General features: G+C 40.7%; 2 long non-coding RNA genes across 3 annotated transcripts in view; one reads left to right on the top strand and one right to left on the bottom strand.

The window, feature by feature from the left end:
* LOC118002150 overlaps window positions 1–18,441 on the bottom strand; it is a 172,531-nt gene that overhangs the window by 133,696 nt on the left and 20,394 nt on the right. The gene's annotated exons all lie outside the window — the stretch shown is intronic.
* LOC118002151 lies at window positions 6,583–14,550 on the top strand. The gene is made up of 3 exons (XR_004676966.1): window positions 6,583–7,288; window positions 14,174–14,231; window positions 14,527–14,550. It is a non-coding gene; the product is annotated as an uncharacterized LOC118002151 (long non-coding RNA).

Below are 18,441 nucleotides of genomic sequence, written 5' to 3'. Positions count from 1 at the left end.
ACAATCAACAAAACCAAAAGAAAACCTACTGAATGGGAGATGTTTGCAAATGACTTGGCGATAAAGGGTTAGTATCCAAAATATATAAAACCAAAAAAGCAAATAATCCAATTAAAAATGGGCAGAAGACATGGATAGATGTTTCTCCAAAGAAGACATACAGATGGCAAACGGACACATGAAAAGATGCTCAACATCATTTGTCATCAGGGAAATGCAAATGAAAACCACAATGAGATACTACCTCACACCTGTCAGAATAGTTAGAATCAAATACACAAGAAATAATAAGTGTTGGCAAAGATGTGAGGAAAAGGAACAGTTATGCACTGTTGGTGGGAATGCAAACTAGTACAACCACTGTACAAAATGGTATGGAACTTCCTCTCAAAATTAAAAATAGAAATACCATATGATTCAGTAATTCTACTTCTGGGTGTTTCCCTAAGGAATACAAAAATGCTAATTCAAAAAGATATATGTACCCTTATGTTTATTGTAGCATCATTTACAATTGCCAAATTATGGAAACAGCCCAAGTGTCCATCGATAGACGAATGGATAAAGAAGATGTGGTGCATATATACAATGGAATATTAGTCATAAAAAAGAATGAACTCTTGCCATTTGCAACAACATGGATGGATCTATATCATTCCAATTTTAGTATATGTGCTGCCGAAGCGAGCACCAACATGGATGGATCTAGAGGGTATAATGCTAAGTGAAATAAGTCAGTCAGAGAAGGACAAATACCCTATGATTTTATTCATCTGTGGAATTTAAGAAACAAACAAACAAAGGGAAAAAGAGACAAAAAACCAGACTCTTAACTAGAGAGAACAAACTGATGATTACCAGAGGGGAGGTGGGTAGGGGGATGGGTGAAATAAGTGAGGGAATTAAAAGTACACTAATTGTGATGAGCACTGAGTAATGTATAGAATTGTTGAATCATTATATTGTACACCTGAAACTAATATAACACTGTATGTTAATTATACTGGAATTAAAATTTAAAAAATCATAGGAAACAAAGAACAAAGAACAGAGCTGACAATGGAAAGAAGCTGGATATGTCATGAAATTGGTGAGCCACTGAGGTCTTTCCTACCACTGCACTTTTCAGTTATATAAGACATTAAATTCCCTTATTTATTTGGGTTTTATGATTTATCACCAAAGATACCCTAAATAACACAGATAAACATTCTCCTCATTTTATTGCTGAAGAAATTGAAGCTCAGAACGTTTGAGAGTGGCTGGATACACTGATCCTTTAGAAAACATCCAAGGTTACACATCTAGTGAGATTGAAACTGGGATTGGAAGCCAGGCTGTTTGACTCCAAAGCCCACCCACTTAACCACCAAGCTATTTCTTCTCTTCAAGAGAACCATTGTATAATTCAGACATCCGCCACTGAACCATGGTTTACTCTCTACGTAGGGCCTAGATCTAGAATCTTAAAAGTGAAGCCAGACAGTATTTGAGAAAGAATGTGACTTGGGTTGCATAGCATATAGGAGCTATGGTTTCTGCCTGCTCAACACCTCTCCTCTGCTCACAACTCTTCCACCCTCCACTCTCCCTGCACTACCCACCCTCAGCCATGTGGCTCAGCTGCCCAATCAGATTCCTGCCCCCAACCCCCTCTGGAATCTTTTTTTTTTTTTTTAAGATTTTATTTATTTATTTGAGAGGGAGGGAGGGAGAGAGCGGGAGCATGAGGGGAGGGGCAGAGGGAGAGGGAGAAGCGGACTCCCTGCTGAGCATTGAGCCCAATGTGGGGCCCGATCCCAGTACCTGAAGGCAGCCACTTAACTGACTGAGCCACCCAGGCACCGCCCTCCCCTCTGGAGTCTTGAGTCTCCCTGCAGGCAAAGACTGGATGGAGCGGTCATCTGTGGGAAGCACATGGGAGAGGAGACCATGAGCCCCTGCAGGAGCTTCCAGGTGCCTGTTCTTTCTGAGGCCTGGTTATTCATCTGTTCTTACAATTCTAACAGCTTCTGCCACATCCTCCTGCACAAACCTCTTTTGGCCTTAAATTAGCCAGACTTGGTTCCTGTTGCTTGTAACAAAACATCCTAGGGTTATACTTATGGCAATATTCAAGGCTCTATTCCTAAGGCCACCTGTACATTTGGTATTTGGATAATTGGTGGACTGCAAGGGCATGTGGTCATTTCCATGTACCAAGAAGATGGTCCAGATGGTCAGTTCACCCTGCCTATCTCAGGAGTTTCCATTTTAGCAACATTCAAAAGGATTCTTTTAAGAGGGATTGTGAAAAGTTCCAATTTATTTAAAAGGTATCAAATTATGAGCAAATTATGTATGTTATACTTACAATATAGATGTACTATAATTAATTATAGCATTAGGAGTATTCTTATTTAATTACCCACTCTCAGCTCCACTCAATTAAGGACTGGTAAAATCTTCTAATGGCTGGTTGGAGACAAAGAACTCTAATCTTTACCCTGATCTTGGGTTTTTCCTCACATTATTCTCTCCTTGAGTTTCATGGTCAAAGATATCAATGATTCCTCTGTTTTCTGCTTTCAGAATGGTTGGAGGAACTGTTTATCTTGCCCCTGGAGTTTGGGACCAAAAAACCTATTTCTGGGAAAGCATGGTTGTGTGTACTGAGCTGGAAAACAGCAGGATTTTCTTTGAGATACTTTCCTCCTCACTCACTCCCCACCTTTTTCATATTGCCCCTACTCCATATTTAGGACTGGTGTCAACTTGTACTAATCTTTTTTTTTTTTTAAGATTTTATTTATTTATTTGAGAGAGAATGAGAGACAGAGAGCATGAGAGGGAGGAGGATCAGAGGGACAAGCAGACTCCCCGCTGAGCAGGGAGCCCAATGCGGGACTCGATCCCGGGACTCCAGGATCATGACCTGAGCCGAAGGCAGTCGCTTAACTGACTGAGCCACCCAGGCGCCCCTTGTACTAATCTTCTTCAGCAGCCCATAGTGTGCTCAATGGATGCTCAGGTCTTGAGTCAGCACTGACAGGTTCAGCAAGTATGCAAGAGCATCAGCTGTCCCAAGGGAGAAGGGTAAGGATTCAGGATGAAAGTGTGCTGCCACCAGGCTAGATAACCAGCGAACAGGGATGAGCTCTGAGGGTCTATTTAGCCTTCTGATTCACAGCATTATTCTCCTGTTCTGTTCAATCTGATTAAACTTTTTACTCTCAGAGAGGATTTTTTTCAGGAAGCTTGGTGTCCTTTACTGCCTTCTAGCTTCAGTAATGGGCCACCCAGGTCCCCTAAAGAGATTTTTAACTACTTAAAACCTTAGAGTGAAGGGATTGGAGTTTCTGGTTATTTTTTTTCTCTTTCAAAAGGTCTATTTCTATGTAAATTTTGGGGTGCAAATGGAAACTTACTTGGCGCAGCTCTAGGTCCCTGGCAGCATCCATGCTCTATGTTGGATCAGAAAGTCCTGTTATACCAATGCCTTACAGCATTAAGTGGACAAATCTTTCTCAGCACAGATACTCAACAATAGAGTTTCCTATAATGCATGTAATCTCTCATAAAAGAGCTAGATCTTTTTTATATAAAATGATCACTAAATACCCAAAATGGAAATATCAAGAAATATTAGTATAATCATATGATGGTAACTATTATAAAAAATAGCTAAGAGAGCTGAAAATATTTGCTTCTGAACAGTTATTGTTATGTCTTATAGATTTATTTTGGTTTTTAAACTTACAACTTTTTGACTTTGAGGGAAATGAACTCTCTAAACAATGGCATCATTTTTTTCCTTTCATGGACACAACATTTGGTTTGTCTCCATGGATTAGGTATGTGGTCTCAAAGTCTCTTTTTTTTTTGTTTGTTTGTTTTGAGCCCACTCTTTCATGTTAGTAGCATTTCCTAAATATGTGATATTCATGGCTATTAGCTCATACTGAATTGTGTGACACTGAGTGTAAAAAAAAAAACGGAATGTAGGTAGCTTTGTGTGTGGGGGAAGGGATTATTGAAAGGTATCTTGAACTGTTAGTGACTGGAATGGGCTTCTTCGTTAGGGTCCTCCACATGACAGTCTCTGTAGGACTTTTTCCCCTTGGACTAGCGTTTTTCCAATGTGACCTTGACATCTCTCATCAAAAGGTCAGTCTATTTCTCCACAGGCCCTGGGACTGCTTTGACCAGTAGAATCCAATGGAAGTGATGCTGGGCCAGTTCTGGGCTTGATCTTCAACTAGTCTGGCAGCTTCTGCTTCCTGTGTCTTAGAAGTCACATGGGGAAAGGCTCTGGAGAATGAGACAGCCTGCGGGGAGAGGGAGAGAGAGAGAGAGAGAGGAGAAGAAGAAGGAGAGAGAGGAAGAGGAAAAAAGAGGGAGGGCAGAAAGAGCAAGGTTAGGTATCACTTAGGTGCCAGAATGTGAGTGATGAAGCCATCTTGGAAATGGATGGTTCTGCCTCAGCTGCTCCAGTGAATGCTATGAGGATCAGAGATGACCTGGCCAGCTAAGCCCTTCCTTAATTCCTGACCTGTAAAACTGGGAGCAAAGTAAAATGGTTGTTTTAAATCACTAAGTTTTGGGGTCAATTTTAATGCAGCGTAAATCATAGAAACATTGCATTATATAGATTTTGAAAAAATCCTTTGGTTTTCAGGCATCTGCAGACTCTTTAAGAGGTGCCAGGTGTCTCCAGTTCTTGAGCCTTCTGTAGTCCAGATCAGCTTGCTTCTGGCTTTTCCCTTCTGCCAGCTTAGGTTTTATTTTTCTCAGGTCTGCTAAGTCAGTTATCACTAGTCCATTTGCTTTTCAGCTTACAAAATTTAGTTACCCTAATTTCTTTTACTGTTTTCTTTTATGCAGGTTTATACTTTATTCTTTCCTTACCATAATTTTTGTGGCCTTTGGCAGACAGTGGAGGTAAATATACACATTTAATTTTTCATATTTAACTGAGTGTTTCCTATAAGTTTTATTGACTATTTAGAATGGGAATGGGGATTTGGGGCCTTGGGCACAGAGAAATAATAGTTTTTGAGTGTCTTTTTGGCCCAGGGAGAATTTTCTGATTTCTCCATCAAAAGTGAGAACTGAGTAGGGCTGATTCAGGGACCAAACCTAATTCTGAGTCTGGTCAGGAACATTCTTGGAGGGGAAGTGTGATTACTATGGGAACATACTAGGTGCTACAGCTGGCTATGGGAAATAGGCTCTTAGTTGTCAAGGGAAAAAAGGACATATACACACACATTCCATTCTGTGTTTGTAATTGGGTAAGGTCATGAAGATTCTTGAAGAAGAAAGCAGTACTGTGAGACTTTTTGTATCAAGATCACTTACCATTCAAGTGTTAGTTCACTAAAAGGGAGGGTGACATGATATGTTAAATGTCTTTCTTGATTACAAGAGGGGGAAAAAGAGAACCAAAGCAAAATGGGATTTTGTAGGACATAGAAAAGGCTTAAAACAAAAGGTCACTTGGAGAGTTCCAAGTTCTCAGGTAAGGGTTTAAGAACTTCTCTGACAATATGAGTTAGAATTCTTTTTTTTTTTTTTTAAAGATTTTTATTTATTTATTTGAGAGAGAGAGAATGAGAGACAGAGAGCACGAGAGGGAAGAGGGTCAGAGGGAGAAGCAGACCCCCCGCCGAGCAGGGAGCCCGATGCGGGACTCGATCCTGGGACTCTAAGGATCATGACCTGAGCCGAAGGCAGTCGCTTAACCAACTGAGCCACCCAGACGCCCCATGAGTTAGAATTCTAAGGGGAGAAGAATGAACCAGGCTTTTGTGAGGTTCTGGTTCAAGATGGCAATGTAGGAAGACCCAGAATTCACTCCTTCCCACAGACACACCAAATCTACAGCTATATATGGAACAATTTTTTTTTCTTAAAAAACCCTAAAAAGTAGCTGACTGACTCCTACACATTGGGCAAATGAGAAAAAAAAAAATCCACATCAAAGGTGGTAGAAGAGCCCGAGACACAATCTTGCCATAAACCCCATTCCCGGCACTGTGACCTATAATCAGGAGGGAGCTCAAAACCCAGAGCTTCTCCCTGAGGAGTAAAGGGTTTGAATCCCACACCAGACACCCCAGATTTTAAGACCTGCTCCTGAGAGATAAGCTGTCAAAATATCCAGCTTTGAAGACCAATGGGCCTCATGTCCACAAGACCCATAGGCTATAGCAAACTGAGAAATGAAATTTGTTATGGTAACAAAAAAACCAAAGATCTGAAATTATTTGTTTGTTTTTTTAAACACTCCAAAAAGTGAGACTGAAACTTCCATTGACTTTATGTCAGAAAGTACTTCACATTGGTTGGATGAATTATCCCACAATAAAAAACATATCAGGCAAACTGAAAACATTTGCAGCCCCATTATTATTAATTTTTTCCCCTGATTTGACCCTAGCCTCTTCTCCATCATGAAAGCTATCTGGCCCTAACTTGGACAAGAGCAATTTTAAACCTAAGTATTAGGTTTTGAAGGTGTCATTTCTCAAGGGAGGAGCAAAAGTAATAGACTGCAAAACAAAGCCTAAAAACAGAGTTTCAGGAAAACAGTGAGTAGGAGAGATTTGTGACACCAAGAGTTGGGAGAAGATTATGAAAAGCGACAGGACATTTTTGGAGAAAGCTTCTTGTTGGAAGAGCTCCAAGAGCAACAAACAGCACATTCAATGACTTGAAACAAGTTTATTAGGAAAGACTTGGGTGTGAGGAACAGCTCCAGGTCAGCCCCTGGGGATGTGCATTGAAGAAACAAAGCCCAGTTCAAGGAGATTTTGGTAAGTGGGAGATCCAGGGATCATTAAATAGAAAGTAAGAACTAGTTTAAAAGTACAAAGGAATTTTAAAGATCCTAGACAATTATCTAACTCATGGGGAGGTCCAAGATTTGTGTTGAGTAGGAACTTCTCTGGCAAGATGATAAACAACTGACGGAGGGAAAAACTAATCAAATAACCATAGCCAAACTTAAGAGGAGTGTGTGAGTACTGCTTAAGAACACGGACATTGGATGTGAGGGCGATCTGGCTGCGACATCTGTCACTGCATTGATTGCCAGGGTTGATTCGGCTGATCTGGCTGGCTAGGCGGGTGTCCCCTTCCTCCTTCAGTGCTCCATGTGCGTCCCTCCCGAAGCTGTGAGCTCAGTCAAAGAGGACGACCTTCCCAGATAGAGGAGGATCATTCTTCGGTCAAGGGTATATGAGTAGCTGCGCTCCCCTGCTAGAACCTCCAAACAAGCTCTCAAGAACACGGACATTATGCTCAGGTATTTTGGGATTTTAGTTCTTGTTTCTCCCTGGCTACTCATGTGATTTTGGGAAATAACTTATTTTTTTTCTGAGCCTCATCTTTCTCATCTTTAAAAGTGGGATAATAAAATGTATTTCATTGGGTTATTCTGAGGACTCCATGAGAAAGTATTTGTTAAGCATTTAGCAGGGGACTGGAACACAGTAAATGGTAGCCCCTGCTGCCACCACCACCACTATTATCTTCATTTTAGCAGATTTGGGTTGCTGTCCACAAATGATTCATGGTCTGTTTTCATAGAGAATTGTTTCTGGGAAGTGGCTGCCTAAATAGGGACTACATTTCCCACCCACCCTTGCATTCATGTGGGACCATGTGATCAAGTTCTGACTAATGGAATGCCAGATGAAGTCATCACATCACTACCAGGCCTGGTCCATAAACACCTTGTAGGTGATCTGCCTTCACTTTTTACCCCTCTGTTGATTGTGTTGTCAGTGGCCAGAGTGACCGTGGAAACCATGTATTGGAGATGACAGAGCCTTTGTTAGTCTGGTTCCTGCGTGATTGCATGGAACAAAGATTTCAGGGTTTATCTGTTAAACAGTTGTTACCTTAGCAACACAAATAGCATCATTGTGGCTCAGGATCACAGTAGCCTGGTCAAGTCTCAGCTCAAAAACAAACATTGGAGAAACCAGCCAGGAAGAATACTACCTTACCGTGACTAGGATGGCAAAGAAAGAGGCTGTGGCTTAGACTGAAGATAAACTATAGCTGATCTGTATATTTGTAAATTACTCAGCACATTCAGTGTTTTGTCATGAAATTTCTTTACACTGTGTCCTAAACTGCTGACTGGAAGTTTGTCTGGAGGATCTGTCACTACAGACAAACCCCACTAAAGGGTAATAAGGGAGAGGCCATTGCCTTTGCAGGAGAAAATTCAATTTCCTTGGGTGTTGGAGTATTCATTGCTAGTAACTATTGCCACAGAGTCTTTGATTTTTGGACTCCTTAGCTGGTTTAATCCCAGGGCACTGCAAGTCTTTCTGCTACTCTGTTGAGGGTTCAGATTCTCTAAAAAAAAAAAAGGTCAAGCGACTTTTAAAAGTCTTGAGTGTGCAGACTTCATATCTAGGATCTAGCAAGGTTAGATTATCTCAAGGAATACTCGGTGACTGGGAAGTCCAAGCTATTCAAAGTAATATATTGCTTTTCCCTCTCTTGCTATTTGTAGCAGCTGCTCTTTCCTCACTACTTTCTGAGAAAAAAACTTAAAAACACCAAAACTATAGGCTACTTTGTAGAGCCAGGTACCCAATTATCCTCTTGAGTAGTCTGATATATGTAGCAGAACAAACTGAAATTGTTTTCTAGGTGGGAGTAGATGGCCCTCTCTAGCCTTCATTTGGGGAATGATGGTGAGGTTGTGGGGAGTGGGTGGTAAGACAGGGAAAGCCTGAAACTGTGCCAAAGAATTGTGGCATGGCTGGGAGGATTGGAGTGTTTTCAGACTCTATTGTTACTTGTTTTGCATCTTTCCATCACCCTTCCCCAAGTCTTCTCAAACTTTCAGTTCTCTCCTTGTGCTCCTGTGATGCTGGTCTTAAGCTGTAGAGCTAGGTGGAAGGGAAGCAAGGGCATATGAATCATGTGCATGTGCTCTCACTAATTGGATCAAGCCTAGTCAATTAGAAGGGGGCTGAGTATCCCAAAAGTAGTGGTCAGGGTCTTAGATGATCAAAGATTCAGGAAGTCAGCCTGTGATGCCCTGACTCAAGACTCCTGAGGCATGAACATCACAAAAGCCAACTCTATCATTTGATCCAATCTAAAGGCAAGTGTTATTTTTATAGCTGTAAGTCCTACACCACAGCCTTAACCAGAACCTGAACCTCTAACTGGGCTGGTATTTGGCAGCAGAAAACTCTTTTTAAATCCATTTCTCTCATTTATCATCTTTTCTCTAGGTCACTATTAATGCATATTAATGCAAAATGCTTATGGACCCTGAGCAAGGATAGTGAGGAAGAAAATCTCTTTTAGTCCTTTTAGAAAATGATTATTGGCAGCTCTTTTGGTTTCAATGACCAGGAAGAAGGTAAAAAGTACGGGGGTTATTCAGTAATTAACTAAAAGTGTAAGACACTTGAATGCTGTGATATGTCATGGTTGAGTAACAAAAAATGCTACGGCTTTGGATTTCTTCTCTCAAGTAAGTCACATTGACTCAGTGTGAGACTCACAGCCTGGCAGGTCCAAGCAGTGAAGGGTAGCTGATTCTGTGTGGAATGCAGGATTCTAAGATGACCCCTCATGACCCACACCTTTGTATGATGCCCTCGTTTGAGTATGGGAGAGACCTGTGAATATGATGGGATATCACACTTATGACTTGGTTTCTAATCAGTTGACTTTGAGTTAATCAAGAAATTATCCTGTGTGGGTATGACCTAATCAGGTACACCCTTAGAAGATTAAGCGTAAGAGAGCTGCTCCTGATGGCCAGGGAGAAGCAGACTGTGAGCTGCCCATGGACGGCTACATGGTTAGGAACTAGAGGACCTCCTAGGGAACAGCCTCTAAGAAAGAGTAACTCCTAACTAATAGCTGGCAAGAAAGTGGGGGTCTTTCTACCAATGACCTGGTTGATATTGGAAAAAGACTTTGAGCTCAAAATGAGAATGCAGACCCAGTCACATCTTGAACCAGCCAGGAAGAATACTACCTTACTGTGACTAGGTAAGGTCAGAATTTTTTTTGACCCTATATCAGATTTTGTGAAATCCTGAGTGGAGAACTCAGTTACATTGTGCCCAGACCACTGACTCATAGAAACTGTGAGTCAATAGATGGGTGTTGTTTTAAACCAATAAATTTGTAGTAATTTGTTATGCAGCACTAGAAAACAAATACACTCTATTATCAGCACACTTCATTCTTTAGATTTGGGAAATCAGCATTTGATTTATATAAGGTTGGAGGTCATTTTACTATCAATACCACATTTTGTGACATAACAAAAAAAAAACTAAAAAAATCTTGTTTGTCTTTGAAGAGCTCACAAAAGTTCTACATTTCTCATTTAATTACTATGAAGATATTTGGGTATATATATATAATTTATATATATTCCTTGTGTATATATACAAACGCACACACACACAAAATTGCCGTATGCAATTTTTGGGAGCTGGCTAAACAAGTCTGAAGGGAAACCAGTCAAAAAGGGACTATTATAAGCAGATTGGACATGAGTGGGAATGGACTGAAGCTTTGTGTCCATAGCCAGGAGTCAGTAAGAAATATCCATGGGGGGACACCTGGGTGGCTCAGTAGGTTAAGTGTCTGCCTTCAGGTCAGGTCATGATCTCAGGGTACCGGGATCAAGTCCTGCAATGGGCTCCCTGCTCAGTGGGGAGTCTGCTTCTCCCTCTCCCTCTGCCCTGCTTGTGCTCTCTCTGTCTCGCTCTATCTCAAATAAAATCTTTAAAAAAAAAGAAAGAAAGAAAGAAAGAAAAATCCATGGGGGAGAGAGAGCAATTGTAGGGCAGAAGCTGTTTTTATCAGGGCAGGCCTGAGCCCTCTTTTTTGTTGTTGTTGTTGTTAAATCAATAAATTTTACTTTTTAGAGTATTTTTAGGTTCATAGCAAAATTGAGTGAAAAGTACAGAGAATTCCCATGTACCCCCATCCCCACACATGTACAACCTCTCCCACTATCAACATTAGGCACTAGATTGGTTCATTTATTACAATCAATGAACCTACATTCATGCATCATTATTACCCAAAGTCCATAGTTTACAGAGGGTTCACTCTTGCTCTTATACATTCTATGGGTTTAGATAAATATAACATGACATGTACCTACCTTGTAGTATTTTATAGAATAGTTTCACTGCCCTAAAAATTCTGTGTGTCCTGCCTATTCATCTCTGTCATCCCCAACCCATTGAAACCGCTAATTCTTTTACTTTCTCCATAGTTTTGCCTTTTCCAGGATGACATATAGTTGGAAACATACAATATATAGCCTCTACAGATTGGTTTCTTTTAGTTAGTAATATCCTAAGCCCTCTTTTGAAAGCCTTCCAAATGATTAAGTTAAGCCCTCCCAGGATAATCTCCTTTTTGATGAATTTAAATCAACTGATTAGGGACTTTAAAAACATTTGCAAAATTCCTTCATAGCAACACTTATATCAGTGTTTTGTTTTGTTTTTTAAAAGATTTTATTTATTTATTTGAGAGAGAGAGAGTGAGATAGTGAGAGAGATAGCATGAGCAGGAGGGGAGAGGGAGGAGCAGGCTCCATGCTGAGCAGGAAACCCAACTCTGGGCTCCATCATGACCTGAGCTGAAGGCAGACACTTAACCCACTGAGCCACCCAGGTCCCCCTATATCAGTGTTTGAATGAATAATTGGGAAAAAAGGTTTTGTATGCTACAAACTAGCCTTGCTTCCCATCTGTTCTCCAACTCTTGTGAGAGAATATCTCTTGCAGCCCACCCTAACCAGAAACATACTAGAAAGGGACTTTTGGGTTGCTAGTTCAGCTTAGCCAAGTTGACACATTAAAAGGTCATCACATACATACATTGAGGACAATTTCTCCATCGACCAGTCTATCATTTTATCTATCAAAATGCAGGAATTCATACCTATACTTCCAATTCTAATGCTACACCTCAGGATCCATTTTCACCATCCTCCTTTTCATATTTTAAAATTCCTCTAAACACGGTAAGAAACACGGCTCATGTTGCCCTCCATATATTTATTTGCTCAATTAATTAACTTATCTGCTCACTATAACCAATCTCTGCACACCACCTCCACCTCCACTTGCCCTCTCCTCTTTACTGTCTTGCTTCCTAGGCTCCTGGGCAAGCTCCAGTGCTCCTCATTGCCTCTTCCTTGGATACTAAAATCTTTGCAAACAGAAGGGAAGGGAAAGAAATGAAAATGGGATGGGATGGCAGGATGAGAAGGCAAGAGAGGAGAGGGAGGAAAGGAAGGATGTTGGCTTTGAAATATGTTAAAGTTCTTTTCTTTTACACAGTCTCATCCTATTCAATCCAAGGCATCCATTGCCTTAGGGAAAATTCAGATTGTTAAAATGGGAATGCAAAGAGATAAAAACAAATTCCTATTCAGCCTTTGACTTCCAGTATAAAAGGTTTGGAGTAGTAGGAAGGGAAAAATGAAGGGGGGGAAATCAGAGGAGATGAACCATGAGAGACTATGGACTTGAGAAACAAACTGAGGGTTCTAGAGGGGAGGGGGGTGGGGGGATGGGTTAGCCTGGTGATGGGTATTAAAGAGGGCACGTTCTGGGCGCCTGGGTGGCTCAGATGGTTGAGCGTCTGCCTTCGGCTCAGGTCATGATCCCAGGGTCCTGGGATCGAGTCCCACATCGGGCTCCCCACTCAGCGGGGAGCCTGCTTCTCCCTCTGACCCTCTCCCCTCTCATGCTGTTTCTCTCTTGCTCGCTCTCTAAAAAATAAATAAAATCTTAAAAAAAAAAAAAGAGGGCACGTTCTGCATGGAGCACTGGGTGTTATACGCAAACAATGAATCATGGAATACTACATCAAAAACTAGTGATGTATGGTGATTAACATAACATAATAAAATAAAAAAAAAGCCTCTACTACTATGTTGTTACTAAATAACTTAATAACTTTACCTTTCTTGGATTTATTTGTGAAATAAAGGCTCTAAATTGAATGATAAAAAAAAAAGGTTTGGAGTAACACAAGAAGTCTTTAAACCTTGGCTTTATCAAGAGAGTAGTGTTTTCTAAATTCCAAATACTCTCTTGAAATATTAAGAGCTTAGCCTGGTGGACTATGTCAAAGTGTAGAAGTGGCAGTTGATACCCTATGAGGAATGCTCCTGCCAAACAGGAAAAGAAAGTGGAAATCCCACTTCTGTAGGGAGAAATGAGTTGTAAAAAGATAGACAATTGAGTAAAGATGCTGCCTTAGGCAGGGGCTGGGGTGAGTTGGGTGGTGCTGGAAAAAAATCGGAAACATCAGATAGTTGAGGGAACAGCTAGAAACAGAGGTTACCTGTGCCCTGCTTCCCATTTATAACTTCAAGAAGAGACCTTAGGGTTTCCCCTGCATCTTCCTGGGCAAATGCTGTAGAGCAGTAATGCTGGAATGGCATGCTAAGGCAGAAGGAGGCCTGAGACCAAGCCCTTATTCTCTATGGCTTGCGTGTGGCACATAACAGGTGCAGATGTTCTCCCATTGTGCTCCCACCCCCTCCGTGAAGCATGTGGGAAGTAACCAAAGTGCTTGCTGGTGACTTTGCCAACTGGTTGACTGAAGCAAAGGATGAGGGGACTTTGTAGATGAGTATAGCAGGCAGCCTTCTAGGTTGGGGACTGAATGAGAGTGGCAGCCACACCTCAGGGAAGCCACAGTACCAGGGACTGCTGAGAGGGAGCCTGTGAACACCCTCTGAGTAATCACCACTTACTGCCGTGCTGAGAGTCCAGGCTTTGGACTCAAACCAGCTGAAGATACCTGCACTGCAGCAAGAGTACAGACAGAGACCAGGTCTAGAGACATTCAGGCTAAAACACCTTGAGCAGTGTATGTACCAGGGGATCTTTTAACTAGCACTGAGGATATTTAAGCATAGTACTGCACCAAGATACCATCTTGAAGTGGGATGGGACAAGGTGAGGGAAATCCTCTTAAGTCACAAAGAATCTGCTCTGTTAGAGAGTTTAGGCTTGGAAAAGCTGTTGGACTAAAAGGGATTCAGTTGACCAGAGTCTTTTAAATAAGAGATTAAGTTGCCTTTAATAGATAATTTAAAAATCCTTTCTTTGTCATCTCCTTTCTCCAATACTAACACCATTATACCCCCATCCCCAAGGAATCAGGAATGGAATTGGCAGAAGCAGTTTAAGACTGGTAATGGAAAATGAAGGAAGGTACGTTTGGACCCTAATGCATTGCTAAACAGCCCCATACCCCAGGCTTCGCCTCAGGTAGTGAGCGCCATATGGACACCATGTTGTTTTGTACTGAAATCGCACCCTTAAGCACAACAATTGGAATTCCTTTGGCTTAGTTTTTGTTGATTCAGCAAATTACTTAGGAGAGGATGATCCATTGTCCAAGAAGTGATTCTTAGAGGGAATGCATGTCTGGCAAACAGAGCCCTCAATTTTCAGATTGTTGCGGTACCTGTGGTAACGAGGATTCTGTATCTTTTTCCAATTCAAGAAAATTTCTTGCAGTTCTCTGTGACGATGATGTGTGGTTCTTGACATCCAAATGAACCGATATGATTCTGACAGTATGCTGCATATTCCTGTGGTGCTGGTGGGTATTTTGTACTATATTGCTTTATGGTTTTCAAGGTGAACTTGACATCTTGGGATTACTAGTAAATCTCTTTTGCAAACCAGGGAGATTTTCCTAATATAGGTGAAAGTTGTCATTACACTTTCGTTGTTCCTATAATGAAAAATTCCATGTGCAAAATCTGAAACCATCCCTCCAGGTGTGGTGCTTCAAGCCTGTGTCTCTATCTTATGGTGGTTTGTAAAGAATGCTATCCTTATCATGAGCATCTAGATTAATTCTGTGGACATCTCCTTATCATTCCCCAAATTGCAGAGAATAGGGATTTTGTAATAAGTAATGCAAAAAATCCTACCACATTAGAAATACTCAATAAGAAGAAAAAGCAGTGAAAAAAATGAATATTGCCCTTTAAGAAAACTCAGTTCTGCTGTTCTATCAAACTGGTTGCCTCACTCTAGATGGAAGATACAGAAAAATTGAAGGGGGAAATTGCTCTGGATTACTTCTCTCCCAGACCTACAATGGGAATACTTCTTAGGAATTTGCTTCTGAATTAACTATAAAATATTGTAGGTTTAACCTCTTAATAAAATAGCCACTGTTACTGGAAGAGGGCTTAGTAGATGAATCACCTGAAACTTAAATTGTACTTGTAAATACTAAAAAAATAAACTGGTGAATAGGTTTATTAACTTTTTGTCATGTTTGTTTCTTGGCAATTCCAAGCCTTCTTACCAATCCAGTTCACTGTATGTGAGCTTATTTTTTTCTTTTCAAAATTTTCCTTAAAGGCTTTAATTTTAATAGTTGAAATCATTTTGAAAAAGATAAAGTCAATATTGGATAAAAAAAGATAGTGAAGACTTTAAGAGGGAGGGGACAAAACTTCATTTCCCTGGAGCAGACATTGTTATTCACAGTGTTTATGAGAGAATGATAAACACCATGGCAATAAGACAAATAATGATTTGTACCCCAAAGGCTATTCCATGTAGTCATGTATTAAACCATAAAAGAAAAAAAATCAACAATTTTTTCCTTGGAAAAGCTTAAGAGGCAGAGGGAATAAGGTCAGAATCTATTAAAAGAAAAATACAGAAGGTATGTAAAAATTTAAATTTTAGTACATACCATGAAATCCACAGCAGTGTTATATAGTGGGGAGAGTAGAACAAGAATTTCTATGTGTCTCAGTGTCCAGGTCTGTGAGGAGGGGACAGGGTATGCTCTAGACCATGGCTGGCAAGGTCATTCCTAGATGGAAGGAGTTAGATTCACTCTTCAGGAGTCTTAGAGATTTGAAACAATGTGTGTCAGAGGGTTTACTCTTCCAAGGTCCAAGTCCCTGAAAAATTGTGTAGAACAGAGATACCCCCCACCCCACTTTTTACCTCCTCCTACTTCATATACACTCATGCACACTAAATAGGAACACCTGTTTTGCCTTATACATGAAAGAAACTTGGTAAATAAACAAAATGTATTAAGCCATTGAGATTTCTGGATTTGTCTCTCACAGCACCTAGGCTACTCTAATAAGGAAGACTACCTTGTATTGTTGAAATTGTAAAGGTTTATGTTAGTTTTCTAAACAACAGAAAATTTGGTTGTGAAAAAGGCAAGTTTGGAAGAATTCCTTTTTAGATGAATGTAATGCAAATTTTAGAAACACAGCAGAGAAAAACAAAAGTAACCTTCATTTTTTTTCTTGAAAAACTAACATTTAAGTAATCATTTCAGCAAAAAGCAGTGTAGTATCAAGTGGTATGATTTGAGAATGAAAATTAGTAGAGAGAAAAAAACTTTCATTTCCATAGTGCATCATGATTTTAAAGCATTTTTCTGTTCAATTTATATAATCCTTGCAATAATTCTAGAGTCATTGGCAATAATAATGATGTTTATTAAAAATAACAGCAAATGTTTTGAGTGCTATGTTCCAGGCTCTGTATTAGAGCTTTACATGTATATCTAATTTAATTATGACAATACCCCAGAGATTGACACTATAATTACCCCTATTGTAAAAATGAGAAAATTGAGATCTAGAGATGTTAAATAACAAATGTCACACCCTGGGAAGAAAGCAGGAGGGGGGCAGGGGAAGATAGCAGAGGAGGAGGTTCCTGAGTTCACTTCCTCTCATTAACAAACTGAGGCAACAACTTCATGTAATATAACTCACTCTTAAAATTACTTGAGGACTGGCAGAACAGATCTATATCTGCTAAAGATATAAAGAGAAGGCCACATTGAGAAGAGTAGGAGGGGTAGAGATGCAGTTAAGAATGGTCCCCAATGAAGGGACCCACAAACAGGAAGTATATCACAGTGTGGAGGAATGAGGAGATCAAGCCCCACCTTGAGCACCCCTGACCCTGAGGATCTGCACCAGGAAGATGAACCTCCAAAACATCTGGCTTTGAAAATCAGCAGGGCTTAAATCCAGGAGGGCTATAGAAAACTGAGTCTCCACTCTTAAGGGCCAGCATGCTATGTCATTCCATCCTGCAGTAGTTTGAAAAGCACCTGGGTTATATGCGAAAGAAATTCATTGACTAATTTTAAGATATATGCCAGAGGGGCAGGGATCTGCAGGAGCTTTCTCTAAGAACGGAAGTGCTGGTGGGCACTATTTTTCTTGCCCTCCTTCAGTCTAGCTGGATGGATGCTTGCAGGAAACAATTCTGACATCCTCCATCTACCTTGCTAACACTCCTTGGCATTCCACTGTGGACTTGCTCCATCCAACATGCCTGCCCTTGCAGACACCCCTCCAAAGTGTCTTCTGCTCTGCCAACCCTGTGAGCAGCTTCAGTCAGAACTGGAGTCTCCTCATAGTGGTGCCTGCCCTGCCACACCTGGCAGGTAGTTCCAGCTGGGACTGGCATCTCCCCCCAGAGTGACTGCCACTCCAGGGAGTGGGGAGCTACATCAACTCACAAGCATGCCTGAAAGTAGTGACAGCCACACTTCTCAGACAGCCATGCAGGGGGCAAACCCTGTCCGTCAGCATGCTGACAGCAGTTGCAGCCCAGCCACAAGAGGGTGCATGTAGCCCACACAGGGAATACTGCTGGAGTGCCTGTTTCTGGTGACCAGGTATGACTGCATTACTGTGCATCACAGGACACCTTTTACATAAGGCCACTAGTTTCAAGACCAGGAAATATATAGCTGATCTACTTAATACATAGAGACAAACACAGGGTCAGACAAAATGAGGAGACAGAGGAATACATGCCAAATGAAAGAATAAGATAAGCCCCCCATAAAGAACTAAACGACATAGAGATAGGTAAATCAAAATAATAAAAGTAATGATCATAAAGATATTCACTGGATTTTAGAGAAGAGTGGATGAACTTAGTGAGAACTTAACAAAGACATAGAAAATAGTAAAAAAAAAAAAAAAAAAGAGCCAGTCAGGGCTAAAGAATACAATAATTGAAATGAAAAGTACACTACAGAGAATCAACAGCAGATTAGAGGATGTGAAAGAATGGATCTGAAGACAGGATAGTGGAAAGCAACCAAACTTAACAGCAAAAAGAAAAAAGGATTTAAAAAATGAGGCTAGGTTAAGGGATGTCTGTGAAAACATCAAGTGTACTAACACTCACCTTATAGGGGTCCCAGAAGGAAAAGAAAAAAAGAAAGGGGCAGAAAACATATTTGAAAAAACAATAGATGAAATTTTTCCTAACCTGGGGAAGGAAACAGACGTTCAGGTTCAGGAAGCAAAGAGAGCCCCAAACAAGATGAACCCAAGAAGGTCCACTCCAAGACACATAATAATTAAAATGGCAAAAATTAAAGATAAAGAGAATC

The sequence above is a fragment of the Mirounga leonina genome, unplaced genomic scaffold (assembly GCF_011800145.1).
Source record: "Mirounga leonina isolate KUSES-001 unplaced genomic scaffold, KU_Mleo_1.0 Mir_82, whole genome shotgun sequence".
Lineage (NCBI taxonomy): Eukaryota > Metazoa > Chordata > Mammalia > Carnivora > Phocidae > Mirounga > Mirounga leonina.
This window is presented reverse-complemented; position numbering and strand designations above follow the sequence as displayed.